Genomic DNA, 20989 nt, shown 5'->3' on the forward strand with positions numbered 1-20989 from the left:
TCAGCATCTCTGCTAAAAATATTATTTCATTGCATACATCTGCAGTGATGAAAACACGTTTTTTAAAAAACAAACATTGTCTTCACTTTAGTTTATTTTTGTGGTTTCCTTTAGACAACACAACCGACTGGAACAAAGGAAGTGTCAATCTGTGCCTCTTTGTCTGTAATTACACCTCATTAGCTACATTAAGCTGCAGATACAGAGGTTTACAATCACCGTTTTAGTTTTTTTCCAGATGGCATGACTATAAAAGGGGTCTTTTAAGTCCACAGGTGATAAGCGTGAGGCTCGGATTCATTCCTTCTATTATTTCGCTCTTCACCAAGGTGTGAACCAGAATGATTCACTCTACTAAAACAAACAATTGGAAAACGAGGCAGTCTTACATTGCACCAACTTAACTGTCCATCGTGGTAGAGAGTGTTCACCCCGTGGACATTGGGTGCTGAAGTTTGCACTTTTTCTCATAAGTTTCCTAATCTCAAACAATTTGTTATTCTTCAATTTGCTAGCTCAATAAGTAAGATGGCTAAGAAAGTGACCGAGACGTGATGGCTAAGCCGGGTTCTCTGAAAGATACTCACGATTTATGTGTAGTTTGTCTCTGCTTGGAACATGCTCAGGGAGCCCTTGTTCGAACCAGTCTGTGTACGCATTGCCACCTACTGCGTGCGAACTCCATGGAATGACGTGTAGCATTCTTGAGGAAACTTGGAGTTGACAACGGCAACTTTCCTTTCCTAGATGCCGATACCTCGGCTGAGATGGAGGTGCAGGAAGCCGGAGAGAGACTTGGGGCTGTGGTCGGAACAGGTGGAACTAGCATCCCAACAGGGAGATAGTGAGACAGCTGGTTACATACAGGGCCCAGGTTCGCATGATGACTTGGTGTCTCTGGACGGCTCCGGGGGGTTCTCAGGTGGCGAAGAGGACTTAGCATGAGGAGATGGCTGTCCCGGAACTATCTAACACATAGTTCATAGAACTGTGCCGCACGGCGGCTTTGTGTTTGGAGGTGAAGTGGCTGTGCCCAGCCCCGCGGCTGAAGTCATCAAGATTCGGTGGAAAGGGCCTGCTCCCTGTGACTGCCATAGTCAAGCACCACCATCCCATTTCCAGATTTTGTAGAAGAATTGACAACAACCTGGTCCATCCAACCTGCATTCAGCTAACCTGATGAAGCATGGGTGTGCCACCTTCATGGATCTGGAAGGGGTGTAGGGGGCAGGGCTGGTGCATCCGCCTCTGGTGGATGGCAAGCTAGATGGCTACCTAGCTCCGTTGGCTAACAAGGGCGTGAGTTATGAGAATCCTACGCTCTCTAACAGGAACGGCTGCTCAGCTGGAAAAGGTTTATCGTGCAGAATGGGTGGCTGCCCAATCCTTTTCATCTGTCACTATACTGCAGGTCTACCAGACAGAGTTGCTGGAGGAGCTGGGCACGGATTTGGCCGCAGTAGAGCCCCATGGGTGGCACACCCTCGTTACATATTCGTCGCCAGACCCAATGGCTCCAGGTCATCTACAAGTCCATGCTAGGTAAAGGTCCGCCTTATCTCAGTTCACTGGTCACGATGGCAACACCCACCCGTAGAACGCGCTCCAGCAGGTGTATCTCACTGATCATCCCTAAAGCCAACACCTCATTTGGCCACCTTTCGTTCGAGTTCTCTGCTGCCTGTGACTGGAACGAATTGCAAAAATCGTTAAAGTTGGAGACTTTTATCTCCCTCACCAACTTCAAACATCTGCTATCTGAGCAGCTAACCGATCGCTGCAACTGTACATAGTCTATCGGTAAATAGCCCACCCAATTTTACCTACCTCATCCCCATACTGTTTATGTATTTTCTTTTCTGCTCTTTTGCACACCAGTATCTCTACCTGTACATGACCATCTGATCATTTATCATTTCAATGTTAATCTGCAAAACTGTAATTATTCGCCTACCTCCCTCATGCCTTTTGCACACAATGTATATAGACTCTCTTTTTTCCCCCTACTGTGTTATTGACTTGTTAATTGTGTACTCAATGTGTAACTTTGTGTTGCTGTCTGCTCACACTGCTATGCTTTATCTTGGCCAGGTCGCAGTTGTAAATGAGAACTTGTTCTCAACTAGCCTACCTGGTTAAATAAAGGTGAAAAAAAAATATGCTTTTTTTCTCTTTTGAAGGTCCTTTGGGGGGCACCTTCCGGAAGGCCGACAGGCAGAGCTCCGCCAGCTAAGCGAGCTGCCCCGGGGGCCGAGCCGGGCACCAGGTCGGACCAGTCTGGTTCCCAGGCGCAATGCCTGTCTGCCTGGTACAAGCGTGGCGTTGCTTCCAGGGGCGAAGTGAGAGATGGTCCTGCCACGGTGCATCTAGTTCGGTGTGGCACGGCATTGGGTCCTCCCTTGTCAGCTGCCCCAAACATCTGTGGTGACAACAGTACTCCCATGACCTATCGGGGTACATCACAGATGGCCGAAGCACCCCCAAACCCAGAGTGGACCAGGATTCAAACAAACATTTGCACCGAAATACATTGTTTCAACCCCATTGTTTTCAGGTTTCAGGAGTTTTGTGAGTTCAATAAAACATGTCCCTCCACATTCAGACAAGGAGTGGTGGAGGTAATAGAAAAAAAATCTCCCAGTCATGCTCCCTCAGATGGCGGTTACGGGAGACTCGATATCTGCTCCAATCAGTGGTGCGCATGAGCAGTTTCGCCCTGGATAAAGAGAAAATTACGTTGGGGCACAGGCTACAATTCGTTGTACGCCCCCCAAGTTTTTGCAGTGTCATCATGTCGACTGTTCCCCTGGCCTCAGCGCCAGTAGTAAGTGAGAAAATATCCTCCCTGCTCCAGAAATGGGCAATACGAGTGGTTCCTCTGTCGGAAGCCCAGTACGGCTGGTACAGACTGTATTTCCTGGTTCTGAACAGGGACGGGGGTTTACGCCCCATTCTAGACATGCGTGCCCTGAACAAACGTCTCAGAGTTCGCAAATTCAAGATGCTCACAAACCAGCGGCTGTTGCGATCCGTGCGTCCCGGCAATTGGTTCATCATCATCGACCTAAAGGATGGTACTTTCACAGAAAGTTCCTGCGATTCCATTCCAAGTTTTTGGTACTCCCATTTGGCTTGTTCTCATTCGGCTTGTTCCTCTCACATTTCAAAGGTGGTGGAAGAAACTCTGGCACCCTTGAGCGGCCAGGGGCTAAGGGTATTGGCTGGTAGCAGCAGAGTCTAGGAAATGAGTAGTGTTACACACATCCAGGGTGGAGCAGTGCTCTCTTCAGGAGTGGAGACTACACCAGTGGGTGGTTGGCCAGATATGGGAGAAAGTCGGCAGGGCAGACAGATCTTTACGCATCATGAGATAAGTGTTGTTTATTTTTAAGCCCTCCCAGTTTCTGTTTTGCTAATTCAGTTCGAGGTAAAGCAATCTCTAAGCAGCGGTTACCTCATTGGATTGTGGAGGCATATACAGTGCATTCAGAAAGTATTCAGACCCCTACCCTTATTCCACGTTTTGTTACATTATAGAGCTTTGCACACTCTTGGCATGCTCTCAATCAGCTTCACCTGGAATGCTTTTCCCACAGTCTTGGAAGGAGGTCCCACAAATACGGTGCACACTGCTTTTCCTTCAACAGGTGTGTTGGATCATTGTCCTGTTGAAAAACAAATGATGGTCCCACTAAGCGCAAGCCAGATGGGATGGCATATCACTGCAGAATGCTATGGTAGCCATGCTGGTTAAGTGTGTCTTGAATTCTAAATAAATCACTGACAGTGTCACCAGCAAAGCACCCCACACATCACACCTCCTCTTCCATGCTTCACAGTGGGAACCACACATGCAGAAATAATCCGTTCACCTACTCTCCGTCTCACAAAGACACGGTGGTTGGAACCAAGAATGTCAAATTTGGACTCATCAGACCAAAGGACAGATTTTCACTGGTCTAATGTCCATTGCTAGTTTTTTTTTACCCATGCAAGTCTCTTATTGGTGTCCTTTTAATAGTGGTTTCTTTGTAGTAATTGCAGTAATAAGGCCTGATTCACAGTCTCCTCTGAACAGTTGATGTTGAGATGTCTTACTTGAACTCTGTGAAGCCTTTACTTGGTCTGCAATTTCTGAGGCTGGTAACTCTAATGAACTTATCCTCTGCAGCAGAGGTAACTCTGGGTCTTCCTTTCCTGTGGCGGTCCTCATGGGAGCCATTTTCATCATAGCGCTTGATGGTTTTTGCAACTGCACTTGAAAAAAATGTAAAAGTTCTTGAAATGTTCTGTATTGACTGACCTTCATGTCTTAAAGTAATGATGGACTGTCCTTTACATTTGCTTATTTGAGCTGTTCTTGCCACAATATGGACTTGGTATTTTACCAAATAGTGCTATCTTCTGTATACCACCCCTGCCTTGTCACAACACAACTGATTGGCTCAAATGTCTTAAGAAGGAAATCAATTCCGCAAATTAACTTGCAACAAGGCATAACTGATAATTGAAATGCATTCTAGGTGACTACCTCATGAAGTTGGTTGAGAGAATGCCAAGAATGTGTAAAGCTGTCATCAAGGCAAAGGGTGGCTGCTTGGAAGAATCTCAAATAGAAAATATATTTTGATTTGTTTAACACTTTTTTTGGTTACAACATGATTACATATGTGTTATTTCATAGTTCTGATGTCTTCACTATTATTCTTCAACGTAGAAAATAGTAAAAATAAAGAAAAACCCTTGAATGAGTAGGTGTGTCCAAACTTTTGACTGGTACTGTAGTTGTAAATGTTTTAAAGAATTTGAAGTTAGAATAGCCTGAACATGTGAAAGTCAGTGGTAGTGTCGGCAGTAGTTGACTGGTTATAGTTTAACAGATTGGTTGGTTGGTTGGTTTAAATGACAGGATAGCCTGAACATGTGAAAGATGGTTTGGTGTTTCTAGCTGGACTGGTTCAAGAGTTACAATTATTTTTTTCCTAATTTCTTTTCCTAATTTATCCTAGATCGATAGAGCTAGGGTCATCATATTTGATTACAAACAACTTATATATTTCCTCTACCATTAGCAACTGTAATTTAATTTATAGGGTAAATGAGTTTCAATTAAATAGACCAAAAACAAAACTACCACAACCTTACTTTTGTACCTGCCGGTTGGGTGGGAGTAACACAGCCTTGGGATGGAAGTGAGAAGTGCACAATATCTGTCTTATCTCCATGTTTCTGGCTTGTAATACTCATTACTTTCAACAAATCAGCCATAATTTCATGTTTGTGTCAATTTGAATAATTAATGCTATACGTTAACCATGCTATAAGGTTAACCAAATTAAACATGCGTCAACATTGTAATATTTTGCCTTAAAATATTAATTGGACTAAAATGGATCACATAATAGCTATATTAACCATAATTTTCTCATCTCACTTTAGTGGGAATGTAGTAGGAAATGTTCAACATTTTCAATGAGTTCATGCTTAGCCCTACCAATCAGGTGAGCTCCAGCTGTCATTGTCATGCACACTCGTCCTGTCTTGATAGAATAAACATATTTATTCTCGTCACAAACGGCAACTCATGTTTATCACCTTTTCATGACTTGACATAAGGTAATTGACCACCGGAATCATGAAGATATTTATAAACCGGGTGGTTCGAGACCTGAATGCTGATTGGCTGACAGCTGTGGTAAATCGGACCTTATACCACGGGTAAGACAAACATTTATTTGTACTGCTCTAATTACTTTGGTAACCAGTTTATAATAGCAATAAGGCACCTCTGGGTTTGTGATATATGGCCAATATAGCACGGCTAAGGGCTGTGTCAAGGAATTACGTTGTGCATACCAACAGCCTTTAGCTGTGGTATTTTGGTCATACACCTCACCTCTTCAGGCCTTACTGCTTAAATACATTTTAACCACGAAGATGTCAATAAAAGCTTATGTGAGAAGCTGATCCATCAAGTCAATTGATTAAGGCATAATGCTACCTGTGACTGGAACGAATTGCAAAAATCGTTAAAGTTGGAGACTTATCTCCCTCACCAACTTTAAACATCTGCTATCTGAGCAGCTAACCAATCGCTGCAGCTGTACATAGTTCATCTGTAAATAGCCCACCCAATTTACCTACCTCATCCCCATACTGTTTTTATTAATTTACTTTTCTGCTCTTTTGCACACCAGTATCTCTACCTGCACATGACCATCTGATCATTTATCACTCCAGTGTTAATCTGCTAAATTGTAATTATTCGCCTACCTCCTCATGCCTTTTGCACACAATGTATATAGCCTTTTTTTAAATAAAAAAACAAACATTTCTACTGTGTTATTGACTTGTTTATTGTTTACTCCATGTGTAACTCTGTGTTGCTGTCTGTTCACACTGCTATGCGTTTATCTTGGCCAGGTTGCAGTTGTAGATGAGAACTTGTTCAACTAACATACCTGGTTAAATAAAGGTGAAATAAAATGAAAAAATCTTGTTACATTTATAATTGATGGCATTACTGGCCAATTAGATGAGAGCTCTATGCTTATATTGTTTGCAAGCTGGTTTGAGTGTCAGACTGAATTGACCATCTTCCCACGCCAACTGTACAAAAGGCTGTGAAGTATTTGTAGTTCATCATATCAGAGCCATAGCTCCGCCCACCGCTGAAGTGGAGCAGAGCATGCTGGCCGATCTCCAGCTCAGAGAAGAAGATCAACTCGAGAGAAGTCAAGTGAGAAAAAGTTCCATCCACCCCTGTTTTCCCATCAGTTAGCTTTCATTGTTAGCCAAGGCCAGTGTGAGTCCTTGTTGATATACCCCCCACACACACTTTGGTTGAAGCAAGTTGCCAGACCACTAAGTGCCTTAGTTTGACTAGTGCAATGTATCACTTGCGCTATAAACACAACAAAGTCCACCTTCACTATTAGCGTGTCGGGATCCTTCTCCTGCATGGCATTCACTGCAGACTGTGGAACATCCACTACCATGTCCTCTACTCACTCCTTCAGCTATTTTCACTGCCTCCACATAGGAGACCTGCTGCATGGCCCATGCAACCTCCTTCATCCGTACAGGGCACTACGGGAACGTGATTCCCATCACAACATGCTTCATCTGACTCAACTACTACATATTTATTCTTTCAACAAACACTTGCCACACGTCCAAACTTTTTACAATTGTAACACTGCAGCGGCTTCTGTACATAAAGTCTCACCGCATATCTCACATACCCAGGTTTTTACAATAGTTGGGAGAACCACTTCATCAAATGACAGTAAAACTGATATGCTTTGCTCCTTCTTTGCGTCCTTCATTCAATTCAATGAAAGTGCGTCTACCACTCCTGGAATGTTATCCCTAAACCACACAGCCTCTATGTCCAACAAGACACCAGAGATGACACCTTTAATCGGTGCCCTACTCTGAAAAGCATAGCTTTCCACATCATATGTCGACATGTTGAGCCACAGAGCATTCTTCTTTCAACACACACAAAATCAACATCATACCGCTACTGTCCTGGTCATTCTGACCAATCCCACTTTACCCAACTCGTCCTTCACCATCTATCTTCGAGACCGCAAACTGGTCACCCAAAAAACAATCCTTGCTCATGAATAGACTCTCCAACCATAAACTGCTGTTAATTTCTAACTTTAACCATTTTTACTACACTCTTCTTCACCATCGTCTACTCATTCTCACCAACTGTACTGGGTAAATAGAATCACACAATACTTCCACCATTGCTCCTCTAGTCATCCCCGGACTCACTCGCTCTTTGCTGTGAAAGATGCCAGTTTGTCATCTCGAAATAGCCCCCGTATTTTTGTCTGTTTGCTTCACCAATTTTCTCAATTTCGTCCGCATGATATATACAGTGGCGAACCAACCAAATACTTTTTCGCGGCAAGGAGTTCCTATGACCCGCCCCTTTCAAACGAACATTTGATTGGCAGTATTTTCTGTGTCATTGGTCTGAGACTGGAATTTATTCGTTTGAATAATAGTCGTCATGGTAACGTTCGTATTCAGCCTCCATTTTGTTAGCCACTTTCCTTTTCCCAAAAAAATGTTTTACCTTCCCGACAGAATAGTAAATTCACTAATCATAGCAATGACAGAAATGGATTCAAATAATCAAAAGGGCTGGTTATAACGTAGCGGCTGTGCTTACAACGGCGTTAAATGAGTACGTTGGTGGGCTGTAGTTTATAGTCTGCCCGGCCGGTTCGATGCAAAGGTTTGGGAACACGCGCCATTTTGTGAAATATACACAAAAAAGCCTTAAAGAGAACAGGGTCTTCAGGTTTGTAGTCATCATTTTTAATCATGATTTGGAAGTAATGCTGCTCGTTACAATTAATGTCTCGAACAGCTAACAGTATACATGCCTAGCTGCATCGAAATGTTGGTTTCCCTATGGTCAGACCGAATACGTTTCCGCCGTTGAACGCGTTGGCGAGTTGACTGAGAGGCGCTGTTGATTTGGAAAAATAATTTACATCTATTCAGAGGAGTGAGGGTTGTACTTTGGGAAATCTGGGGGGCTCCATGGAGAAGAGACTGTATCGCCGTAAGGCAGGCATTGGGGATTGTAAATGAGGATATGTTTCTGGAATAGGAAGACTGACAGGCAGCGACCAAGGTAAGTTTGCGCTGTAACTTTGACTAGCCAGTCACATTGCTATCATTGGAAACAGACACTGCAAGCAAGCCAGCTAACGTAACGCTTGCTCTAGCGCCAAATAAGATCGCTAGCTAACGTTAACTGGTAAACTGTCTAACCAACGTTATAGAATGTTCACTCTTGGTTGGAAAACGTCTACCCCCATATAAATGTAACAATTAACATTAGGCTTATGTATCGTTAATCACATTGCTAGCTCGCTAACTGTTTAAACCATGCTAGTGTATTTGGCTAGCTATGTCACTTTCCATTTCCACAGTTTACAAGTTAGATAACGTTAGAAACCTAGCCTTAAACCATTCCAGTAGCGTTAGGTCAGCTAGCTAACGTGTTAACTACTTAAATTCAGATGGCTAACTTGGATAGTTAGCTAAATGTGAAAACTTAGCGTAGCAGCTACAAATGTCATTCCGTGGAAGGAAGTATTGCTAGCCTACGTTTGATTAGTTAACTGACCTAACTAGCTTGTTAAAAAGCAAAGGACTTTGATTTTTTAACAGGTTAAAGTTAGGTCATTTTAAGTTAGCTATCTACGTGTGTGCCACACTAATAGCACTCCTGCTAACGTTACTAGCTACCTAACGTTACTACTCAACACACAATTCAACGTAGCTATGCTAGCTAACATTAACCGGTCTTGTAGTTAAGTAATACAATTGATAAGGTAACGTAAACTAGCTACAAATACACCTCAGGCACATGGGTTCAATAGAGTCCATCTCAATCATACGTTGCCTTCCAGCTAGCCTGGTTTGTAAAGTAAACATACTACCCAGCTGGTTAACTTGACAAGTTGTCAGTTGCCACAGAGATGCGGGCATGGGTTGATGGCAAGCTAGTCATAAGGATGGAGTTTAGCCAGTTCAACGCATTCTGTCTTGATACTGCGTTATCAACCAGATAACGTATTTAACTTAGCCTGTAATGTTAGCATTAACTAACTAGAAAGATAGCGAATGTTCATCCGGGCCCTCGATAGCTCAAGTTTGCCTCCTTGGCCTCCCAATGGCTTGAAGTTTTCTAGCTAGTATAGATGGTAACAGCATAGGTTCACTTTGCATTTTTATTTTTTATTAACAGCCTTAAGGTCATTACTTGGGTACGTTCATAAATATGGTTTAATGCTAATGTGACTAAGTGTGTCCTGTTTTTTTTTCTTTTTTCCCCCACCTTTATTTAATTAACCAGGTAGGCAAGTTGAGAACAAGTTCTCATTTACAATTGCGACCTGGCCAAGATAAAGTAAAGCCGTTCGAAACATACAACAACACAGGTTTACACATGGTGTAAAACAAACATACAGTCAGTAGAAAATAAGTCTATATACAATGTGAGCAAATGAGGTGAGATAAGGGAGGTAAAGGCAAAAAAAGGCCATGGTGGCGAAGTAAATACGATATAGCAAGTAAAACACTGGAATGGTAGATTTGCAGTGGAAGAATGTGCAAAGTCGAGAGACTTTGTGGAAAGGAGCAAAAATAAATAAATACAGTAGGGGAAGAGGTAGTAGTTTGGGCTAAATTATAGATGGGCTATGTACAGGTGCAGTAATCTGTGAGCTGATAAATGTTTCAGAGATTTTTGTAGTTCGTTTTAGTCATTGGCAGCAGAGAACTGGAAGGAGAGGTGGCCAAAGGAGGAATTGGCTTTGGGGGTGGCCAGAGAGATATAACTGCTGGAGCGCGTGCTGCAGGTGGGTGCTGCTATGGTGACCAGCGAACTGTGATAAGGGGGGACTTTACCTAGCAGGGTCTTGTAGATGACCTGGAGCCAGTGGGTTTGGCGACGAGTATGAAGCGAGGGCCAGCCAATGAGAGCGTACAGGTCGCAGTGGTGGATAGTATATGGGGCTTTGGTGACAAAATGGCCATGGCACTGTGATAGACTGCATCCAATTTATTGAGTAGGGTATTGGAGGCTATTTTGTAAATGACATCGCAAAAGTCGAGGATCGGTAGGATGGTCAGTTTTGCGAGGGTATGTATGGCAGCATGAGTGAAGGATGCTTTGTTGCAAAATAGGAAGCCAATTCTAGATTTAACTTTTGGAGATGTTTGCTGTGAGTCTGGAAGGAGAGTTTAGTCTAACCAGACACCTAGGTATTTGAAGTTATCCACATCTTAAGTCAGAACCGTCCAGAGTAGTGATGCTGGACGGGCGGGCAGGTGCAGGCAGCAATCGGTTTAAAAGCATGCATTTCGTTTTACTTTCATATAAGAGCAGTTGTAGGCCACGGAAGGAGAGTTCTATGGCATTGAAGCTCATCTGGAGGGTTGTTAACCGTGTCCAAAGAGGGGCCAGAAGTATACAGAATGGTGTCGTCTGCGTAGAGGTGGATCAGAGACTCACCCACAGCGAGAGCGACATCATTGATGTATACAGAGAAGAGAGTTGGCCCAAGAATTGAACCCTTGTGGCACCCCCATAGAGACTGCCAGAGGCCCGGACAACAGGCCCTCCGATTTGACACACTGAACTCTATCAGAGAAGTAGTTGGTGAACCAGGCGAGGCAATCATTTGAGAAACCAAGGCTATTGCGTCTGCTAATGAGGATGTGGTGATTGACAGTCGAAAGCCTTGGCCAGGTAAATGAATACGGCTGCACAGTATTGTTTCTTATCGATGGCGGTTATGATATCGTTTAGGACCTTGAGCGTGGCTGTGGTGCATCCATGACCAGGTCTGAAACCAGATTGCATAGCGGAGAAGGTGCGGTGGGATTCGAAATGGTCGCTGATCTGTTTGTTGACTTGGCTTTCGAAGACCTTAGAAAGGCAGGGTAGGATAGATGTAGGTCTGTAGCAGTTTGGGTCAAGATTGTCTCCCCCTTTGAAGAGGGGGATGACCTTAGCTGCTTTTCAATCTTTGGGAATCTCAGACGACATGAGAGGTTGAACAGGCTAGGAATAGGGGTTGCAACAATTTTGGCAGATCGTTTTAGAAAGAAAGGGTCCAGACTGTCTAGCCCAGCAATTTGTAGGGTCCAGATTTTGCAGCTCTTTCAGAACATCAGCTGACTGGATTTGGGCGAAGGAGAAATGGGGAAGGCTTGGGCGAGTTACTATGGGGGGTGCAGTGCTGTTGACCGGGGTAGGGGTTGCCATGTGGAAAGCATGGCCAGCCGTAGAAAAATGCTTATTGAAATGTTCAATTATAGTGGATTTATCAGTGGTGACAAGTTTCCTATCCTCGGTGCAGTAGGCAGCTGGGAGGGGGTGCTCTTATTCTCCATGGACTTTACAGTGTCCCAGAACTTCTTTGAGTTTGTGTTGCAGGAAGCAAATTTCCCTTTGAAAAAGCTAGCCTATGCTTTTCTAACTGCCTGTGTATATTGGTTTCTAGCGTCCCTGAAAAGTTGCATATCACAAAAAGTATCCTGTGCAGAATGCCACAGGATGTTTTTGTGTTGTTTAAGGGCAGTCAAGTCTGGAGAGAACCAAAGGCTATATCTGTTCCTGATTCAATATTTATTGAATGGGGCATGCTTATTTAAGATGGTGAGGAAGGCATTTAAATAAATAAAAAAACAGTTATCCTCTTACTGACGGGATGAGGTCAATATCCTTCCAGGATACCCGGGCCAGGTCTATTAGAAAGGCCTGCTCGCTGAAGTGTTTCAGGGAGCGTTTGACAGTGATGAGTGGAGGTCGTTTGACCGCTGACCCATTACGGATGCAGGCAGTGATCGCTGAGATCTTGGTTGAAAACAGCAGAGGTGTATTTAGAGGGCAAGTTGGTTAGGATGATATCTATGAGGGTGCCCGTGTTTACGGCTTTGGGGTGGTACCTGGTAGGTTCATTGATAATTTGTGGGAGATTGAGGGCATCAATCTTAGATTGTAGGATGGCTGGCTGGGGTGTTAAGCATGTCCCAGTTTAGGTCACCTAACAGCATGATCTCTGAAGATAGATGGGAGGCAATCAGTTCACATATGGTGTTTAGAGCACAGCTCGGGGCAGAGGGTGGTCTATAGCAGGTGGCAACGATGTTAGGTGACCTATGTCTTTAGAGAGGTGGATTTTTAAAAGTAGAAGTTCATATTGTTTGGGTACAGACCTGGATAGTAGGACAGAACTCTGTAGGCTATCTCTGCTGTTGATTGCAACACCGCCCCCTTTGGCTTTTCTGTCTTGTCTGAAAATGTCGCCAGAGGAGGAGTGGGATAAGGGTATGGCTAAAAGCTACGATAATTGGTCGTCTAGGACGTCCGTAACAGAGAGTAAAAGGGGCAGGTTTCTGGGGGCGATAAAATAGCTTCAAGGTATAATGTACAGAAAAAGTTATGGTAGGATGTGAATACAGTGGAGGTAAACCTAGGAATTGAGTGATGATGAGAGTGATATTGTCTCTATAAACATCATTGAAACCAGGTGATGTCATCGCATGTGTGGGTGGTGGAACCTGAAGGTTGTATAAGGTATAATGAGCCGGGCTAGAGGCTCTACAGTGAAATATGCCAATAAACACTAACCAGAACAGCAATGGACAAGGCATATTGACATTAAGAGAGGCATGCTTAGCCAAGTGATCATCAGGGTCCAGTGGTGGTTAGCTGACTCCTAACGTTAGCCAGTGAACTTGCTAACTTCTGGCTAGCTTCTGTTGTGGATTTCAGATTTGAGGTGAATAATATATATATATATATATATATATATTAATATATAATATATATATATATAATATATATATATAATATATATATTGTGAGGTGGGGTTGCAGGAGAGTATTTTGAAGTTGAGTTTTTAGAAGAAAAAAATATATAAAAAATGGAGTTGGCTAGCAAAGTTTGATAATTAGCTAACACGTTGCCCCTAGTCAAGTGTAATAATGGCCATTGTTGGTAGGCACTGACTTGGCTATTACTAATTGAAATTGAATGAGGAATTTCGTAGCTGACACGAATAGTTGAATGGAAGTTCCACATCACAAAATGAACATTACACAATTGATGTCAAAAATATACACTGACTGAAGCAGCAAGTTCAGTAGGGAAAACTAAACAAACCTTGCGTTACAAATTTGAGGAGAACTCAGAAGAGGTAGCCCACCTCTGCGCTCATCCAAGTAGGCATACCCATGACTTTGTACATTTTATAATAATAATAATATAATATATGCCATTTAGCAGACGCTTTTATCCAAAGCGACTTACAGTCATGTGTGCATACATTCTACATTTTAAATTTGTACAAAGCCTGTACTAGGGTGTTGTTGATGAGTCAAATAAGTTTTATTTTGTTTTTGTAGAGCGCTTAACCTCTTAAGCGCACCCGACACGCAGGTGTCCCATCTAGCCATCTGGAAATGCAAATGCGCTATGCTAAATGCTAATAGCACTCGTTAAAACTCAAATGTTAATTAAAACACACATGCAGGGTACTGAATTAAAGCTACACTCGTTGTGAATCCAGCCAACAAGTCAGATTTTTAAAATGCTTTTCGGCGAAAGCATGAGAAGCTATTATTTGATAGCATGCAACACCCCGAAATACCTGAAGGGGACGTAAACAAAATAATTAGCATAGCCGGCGCTACACAAAACGCAGAAATAAAATATAAAACATTCATTACCTTCGACGAGCTTCTTTGTTGGCACTCCTAGATGTCCCATAAACATCACTATTGGGTCTTTTTTCGATTAAATCGGTCCATATATACCCTAAATATCGATCTATGAAAAGTGTGTGATCCAGAAAAAAACTGTGTTTTTAAAACGCAACGTCATTTTTTAAAATGAAAAAAGTCGACGATAAACTTTCACAAAACTAAATACTTTTGTAATCCAACTTTAGGTATTAGTAAATGTTAATAATCTATCAAATTGATCACGGGGCGATGTGTATCGAATAGCTCCACGTCTTCAAATCATGTTCTGAAATTTCTCCTCCAAAACATCCTGTCGTAGACCGGAAGGAATGGGCTCTCTTACTCGTTTGACCAAGAAACAAAGCCCAGGCAATTGACAAGACTGGCGACATCGTGTGGAAGCTGTAGGACTTGCAATCTCAGCCCCATGTAATTTGCTTCCCCATAGACAATACATGCAAGTGGCGCATGGATATTTTTCCCAGTTTTCGGTGATCAGTTTTTCTTGCGCTTTTCGATGAAACACACGCTCTGTTATAGTCACAGCCGTAATTTAACCAGTTTTAGAATCGTCAGAGTGTTTTCTATCCACACATACTAATCATATGCATATACTATATTCCTGGCATGAGTAGCAGGACGCTGAAATGTTGCGCGATTTTTAACAAAATGTTCGAAAAAGTAAGGGGTAGGCTTAACAGGTTTTAATGGCTTTTATTTTTAATTCAGAAATTGAACGATTTTAGGAGAATATAACTTCAGTAAATTCCTCCTCTTCAAAGGTCTTGGAGAAGGCCCATATTTTACAGGCCAGACCATGATGAACTGTCAACTGATAGCAGCATCATTGCTATGTAGTAGCACCTGTTCACCATGACGTTTTCCATTCCTAGTCATTCCTTTAATTCCTTGGTAACTTAGGTCTAATATAACAGCTACAAGAGTATTGCACAGCAAGAGCAAAGCACCTCTTTGAATACACCTCATGGTATGGATGGTCTCAGGTTGGCCTTTGTTTGAAGTTTAACTTGTGGGTCAATCAGTTATCTTGTGACGTTATAGGCTAATTTTATTTAAAGGGGCTTCTGGTTCATTCATGGCATGGTTCGTATCTTGGAAACAGAATGACCTCAGGGACACATTCTCTAACTATCTAGGCTACTTATAGAACCATTCTATGCTGAGTGTACTTTACAGTAAACATTTACATTCTCCCTGCCTTTGACTTCATTCACACTCCTCAAGTGATTTATATGGTCATCTGTGTCCCAAGATTACTACCAGTAATTTCTATGCTGTTTCATATTTGACTGTATGGGTGATATCCGTGAAAGTAAAAACAGTTATTTTCAATAACACAACACGAGTGTAATAAATAGATTAGCTGACATCACAAACTATTTGTGCGCTTCCATGGGCAGAAGTCAGCATGTTGCTATTCTGGATGGCCAGATTACTAGCAAGATTGACAAACTGTCATGTAGAGAATCGTAAGTGGCTCATTTCAGCTTGTTTCATCTGGTTCATGATACCATGTCTTGTTTTTGAGGTGGTTTGATGGATTTCATATCAATGTTAAAATTTGCTAGCTAGCTAACCAACAACTGTAAGTATGTATTTGAGACAAGTGCTCATTGTGTAATTATAAACTTAAAAAAAAAAAAATAACATTGGAGACTAAATATGGCTTGTCAACAATATAAGCCAACCCTGTCTGTTTTGCCCCATAGTTGCACTTGCGTTGGTTGTTGCTAAACAACCAACCAATTATGAACATGACATTGAACATTAATGAGAATGGCTTGTGCACTTACACATATAATTTATTAAACCTTTATAGCTCTTTTCATTTGACAGAATCTCAAAGTGCTTGTAAAGCTAAATAAATAATTTAAGTATATCGACTACAACATTAGCTAGATCAAGTCTGTTTGAGTGGTTCTTCAACCCAGGTCACACGTGTGCATGTAAACGGATGTTGCTGCAGCAATGTTGGAATGGTTTTAAAATGTATCTAGGTTTAACCTTTATTTGCTCCATATCATGATCGGTTGAGGTTCCATGACTCTATTTGATCGAATGTCTATTTTTAAATATAGTTGTATACTTTTCTCAAGTCCTCTCTTAGCCCTGTAATTGACCCCATGTCAAGTCCTGCCCTCCTTACCTCCGGTTTCTACCCAGTTCAACATTTTCTCATGAAGCTCAATCCCCAATTCAAACCAATTGAGAAATATTTGAGAAATATCCTCTGATCTCAAACTGTGTTTTTAATACACAATGGAATTTAACAGACTGCCCTTTACTAATGAGGAGATTCTGGTATGTTGTGGTGGACTGTCATTGAAATCACTTCACTACTTTTCTAATAATACATCAGTGATTCATATTTTCTGCAAACATTCTGAAGTAGCCTACGGTAAGGGAATAAGCCATTGTTTTGTGTAGCCAGTTAGCATGAGGAAACAGTCATGTATAAAGGCTTTCACAAAAAAACATTCCTATTAATTAAATGTTGACTACAAAGTAGGCCTACTTGGCAAAATTATCATGATGACTTGTATCAATCTCATGGGCATTTGTTTTGCAAACTCACTCATCACGTGCACTACAGAATAGAGGTCGACCGATTATGGTTTTTCAACGCCGATACGGATTATTGGAGGACCAAAAAAGCCCATACTGATTAATAGGCCGATTTAAATAATAATAATCATCAAATAAAATAATAAATTAAAAAATAATTAATTAATAAAATAATAAATAAAATAAAAATATATATATAAAATATATATATACACATATTTTTTTAAATAATTTATTTGTAACATCAATACTGAATAAAAAAGTATGTGAACTTAATATAATACATCAATAAAATCAATTTACATTTAAGTAATTTAGCAGACGCTCTTATCCAGAGCGACTTACAAATTGGTGCCTTCACCTTATGACATCCAGTGGAACAGCCACTTTACAATAGTGCATCTAAATCTTTTAAGGGGGGGGGGGTGAGAAGGATTACTTTATCCTATCCTAGGTATTCCTTAAAGAGGTGGGGTTTCAGGTGTCTCCGGAAGGTGGTGATTGACTCCGCTGTCCTGGCGTCGTGAGGGAGTTTGTTCCACCATTGGGGGCCAGAGCAGCGAACGGTTTTGACTGGGCTGAGCGGGAACTGTACTTCCTCAGTGGTAGGGAGGCGAGCAGGCCAGAGGTGGATGAACGCAGTGCCCTTGTTTGGGTGTAGGGCCTGATCAGAGCCTGGAGGTACTGAGGTGCCGTTCCCCTCACAGCTCCGTAGGCAAGCACCATGGTCTTGTAGCGGATGCGAGCTTCAACTGGAAGCCAGTGGAGAGAGCGGAGGAGCGGGGTGACGTGAGAGAACTTGGGAAGGTTGAACACCAGACGGGCTGCGGCGTTCTGGATGAGTTGTAGGGGTTTAATGGCACAGGCAGGGAGCCCAGCCAACAGCGAGTTGCAGTAATCCAGATGGGAGATGACAAGTGCCTGGATTAGGACCTGCGCCGCTTCCTGTGTGAGGCAGGGTCGTACTCTGCGGATGTTGTAGAGCATGAACCTACAGGAACGGGCCACCGCCTTGATGTTAGTTGAGAACGACAGGGTGTTGTCCAGGATCACGCCAAGGTTCTTAGCGCTCTGGGAGGAGGACACAATGGAGTTGTCAACCGTGATGGCGAGATCATGGAACGGGCAGTCCTTCCCGGGAGGAAGAGCAGCTCCGTCTTGCCGAGGTTCAGCTTGAGGTGGTGATCCGTCATCCACACTGATATGTCTGCCAGACATGCAGAGATGCGATTCGCCACCTGGTCATCAGAAGGGGGAAAGGAGAAGATTAATTGTGTGTCGTCTGCATAGCAATGATAGGAGAGACCATGTGAGATTATGACAGAGCCAAGTGTTTTGGTGTATAGCGAGAATAGGAGAGGGCCTAGAACAGAGCCCTGGGGGACACCAGTTGTGAGAGCGCGTGGTGAGGAGACAGATTCTCGCCACGCCACCTGGTAGGAGCGACCTGTCAGGTAGGACGCAATCCAAGCGTGGGCCACGCCGGAGATGCCCAACTCGGAGAGGGTGGAGAGGAGGATCTGATGGTTCACAGTATCGAAGGCAGCCGATAGGTCTAGAAGGATGAGAGCAGAGGAGAGAGAGTTAGCATTAGCAGTGCGGAGCGCCTCCGTGATACAGAGAAGAGCAGTCTCAGTTGAATGACTAGTCTTGAAACCTGACTGATTTGGATCAAGAAGGTCATTCTGAGAGAGATGGCGGGAGAGCTGGCCAAGGACGGCACGTTCAAGAGTTTTGGAGAGAAAAGAAAGAAGGGATACTGGTCTGTAGTTGTTGACATCGGAAGGATCGAGTGTAGGTTTTTTCAGAAGGGGTGCAACTCTCGCTCTCTTGAAGACGGAAGGGACGTAGCCAGCGGTCAGGGATGAGTTGATGAGCGAGGTGAGGTAAGGGAGAAGGTCTCCGGAAATGGTCTGGAGAAGAGAGGAGGGGATAGGGTCAAGCGGGCAGGTTGTTGGGCGGCCGGCCGTCACAAGACGCGAGATTTCATCTGGAGAGAGAGGGGAGAAAGAGGTCAGAGCACAGGGTAGGGCAGTGTGAGCAGAACCAGCGGTGTCGTTTGACTTAGCAAACGAGGATCGGATGTCGTTGACCTTCTTTTCAAAATGGTTGACGAAGTCATCTGCAGAGAGGGAGGGGGGAGGGGGAGGAGGATTCAGGAGGGAGGAGAAGGTGGCAAAGAGCTTCCTAGGGTTAGAGGCAGATGCTTGGAATTTAGAGTGGTAGAAAGTGGCTTTAGCAGCAGAGACAGAGGAGGAAAATGTAGAGAGGAGGGAGCGAAAGGATGCCAGGTCCGCAGGGAGGCGAGTTTTCCTCCATTTCCGCTCGGCTGCCCGAAGCCCTGTTCTGTGAGCTCGCAATGAGTCGTCGAGCCATGGGGCGGGAGGGGAGGACCGCGCCTGCCTGGAGGATAGGGGACATAGAGAGTCAAAGGATGCAGAAAGGGAGGAGAGGAGGGTTGAGGAGGCAGAATCAGGAGATAGGTTGGAGAAGGTTTGAGCAGAGGGAAGAGATGATAGGATGGAAGAGGAGAGAGTAGCGGGGGAGAGAGAGAGAGAGCGAAGGTTGGGACGGCGCGATACCATCCGAGTAGGGGCAGTGTGGGAAGTGTTGGATGAGAGCGAGAGGGAAAAGGATACAAGGTAGTGGTCGGAGACTTGGAGGGGAGTTGCAATGAGGTTAGTGGAAGAACAGCATCTAGTAAAGATGAGGTCAAGCGTATTGCCTGCCTTGTGAGTAGGGGGGGAAGGTGAGAGGGTGAGGTCAAAAGAGGAGAGGAGTGGAAAGAAGGAGGCAGAGAGGAATGAGTCAAAGGTAGACGTGAGGAGGTTAAAGTCGCCCAGAACTGTGAGAGGTGAGCCGTCCTCAGGAAAGGAGCTTATCAAGGCATTTAGCCTCAAATAAATAATGAAACATGTTCAATTTGGTTTAAATAATGCAAAAACAAGGTGTTGGGGAAGTAAAAGTGCAATATGTGCCATGTAAAAAAGCTAACGTTTGAGTTCCTTGCTCATAACATGAGAACGTGAAATTTGGTGGTTCCTTTTAACATGAGACTTCAATATTCCAAGGTAAGAGGTTTTAGGTTGTAGTTAATATAGTATTTATAGGACTATTTATCTCTATACCATTTGTATTGCATATACCTTTGACTATTGGATGTTCTTATAGGCACTATAGTATTGCCAGTGTAACAGTATAGCTTCCGTCCCTCTCCTTGCCCCTACCTGGGCTCGAACCAGGAACACGTAGACAACAGCCACACTCGAAGCAGCGCTACACATCGCTCCACAAAAGCCGCGGCCCTTGCAGAGCAAGGGGAATAACTACTCCAAGTCTCAGTGAGTGACGTTTGAAACGCTATTAGCGCACACCCAGCTAACCAGCCAGCCATTTCACATCGGTTACACAAGCCATTAGGCTGATAGGCTTGAAGTCATAAACAGCGCTGTGCTTGAGAAGAGCTGCTGGCAAAGCTCACGAAAGTGCTGTTTGAATGAATGCTTACGAGCCTGCTGCTGCCTACCATCGCTCAGTCAGACTGCTCTATCAAATCATAGACTTAATTATAACATAATAACACACAGAAATATGAGCCTTTGGTCATTAATATGGTCGAATCCGGAAACTTATTATTTCGAAAACAAAACGTTTATTATTTCAGTGAAATACGGAACCGTTCGGAATTTTATCTAACGGTTGGCATCCCTAAGTCTAAATATTCTTGTTACATTGCACAACCTTCAATGTTATGTCATAATTACGTAAAATTCTGGCAAATTAGTTCGCAACGAGCCAGGCTGCCCAAAGTGTTGCGTATACCCTGACTCTGCGTGCAATGAACGCAAGAGAAATGAAACAATTTCACCTGGTTAATATTGCCTGCTAACCTGGATTTCTTTTAGCTAAATATGCAGGTTTAAAAATATATACTTCTGTGTATTGATTTTAAGAAAGGCATTTGTGTTTATGGTTCGGTACAGTCGTCCAACGATTGGGCTTTTTTCCCCGCAAATGCGCTTTTGTTAAATCATCCCCCAGCGTTGCATCGATTATATGCAACGCAGGACACGCTAGATAAACTAGTAATATCATCAACCATTTGTAGTT

General features: G+C 43.2%; 1 protein-coding gene across 6 annotated transcripts in view; it reads left to right on the forward strand.

The window, feature by feature from the left end:
• Positions 1–8025: 8025 nt before the first annotated feature.
• Positions 8026–20989, forward strand: part of LOC118390004 (dual specificity tyrosine-phosphorylation-regulated kinase 1A-like) — a 42493-nt gene continuing 29529 nt past the window's right edge. For 5 of the 6 annotated variants that reach the window (XM_035780106.2, XM_035780110.2, XM_035780108.2 and 2 more), the window contains exon 1: positions 8330–8662. The gene's annotated coding sequence lies outside the window, so the exon portion shown is untranslated. The other variant, XM_035780107.2, reaches the window with a different exon arrangement.

Source organism: Oncorhynchus keta, chromosome 11 (assembly GCF_023373465.1).
Source record: "Oncorhynchus keta strain PuntledgeMale-10-30-2019 chromosome 11, Oket_V2, whole genome shotgun sequence".
NCBI lineage: Eukaryota > Metazoa > Chordata > Actinopteri > Salmoniformes > Salmonidae > Oncorhynchus > Oncorhynchus keta.